Here is a 436-nt window from a genome sequence, read left to right on the forward strand (position 1 = left end):
TCTAATACTAAGGGGAGAAGAGGCCTCTTGGAGAGGCTTCTGGGGCTCAGGATGGCTCAGTGGCCAAGAGCATGTGCTGCCCTTGCAGAGGGCCCCAGATCCCAGCAAGCACGTGGTGGGTCACAACCACATCCTCCTGTTCCAGGGAATCCTACAACCTCTTTTGACTTCTCTGGGTACCAGGCATGAACATGGCATGCATGTCTACAAACACTCAAACACTCAAGCCCACTGGCTATCTGCTTCTGGGAGGGATGCTCGCCCTCGGCCCTCCGCCCTCCGCCCTCCACCCTTACTCCCCAGTGATGCTTCTTGCCCATTCCCATGCCCCAGCCTCCCTCTCTTCTCCTTCAGAGGCATCCTTTCACAAGTCTGTGTGTAGAGGGTATGGATTGCTGTGTATTCTGTTTTCCTCCTGGGTAAGATGGCGTGTTAC

General features: G+C 55.5%; 1 protein-coding gene across 1 annotated transcript in view; it reads left to right on the forward strand.

Moving 5' to 3' along the window:
- The window catches only part of Tap1 (transporter 1, ATP binding cassette subfamily B member), a 30,656-nt gene that overhangs the window by 7,586 nt on the left and 22,634 nt on the right, over positions 1-436 (forward strand). The window lies entirely within an intron of this gene.

Source organism: Mastomys coucha, unplaced genomic scaffold, assembly GCF_008632895.1.
Source record: "Mastomys coucha isolate ucsf_1 unplaced genomic scaffold, UCSF_Mcou_1 pScaffold3, whole genome shotgun sequence".
Classification (NCBI taxonomy): domain Eukaryota; kingdom Metazoa; phylum Chordata; class Mammalia; order Rodentia; family Muridae; genus Mastomys; species Mastomys coucha.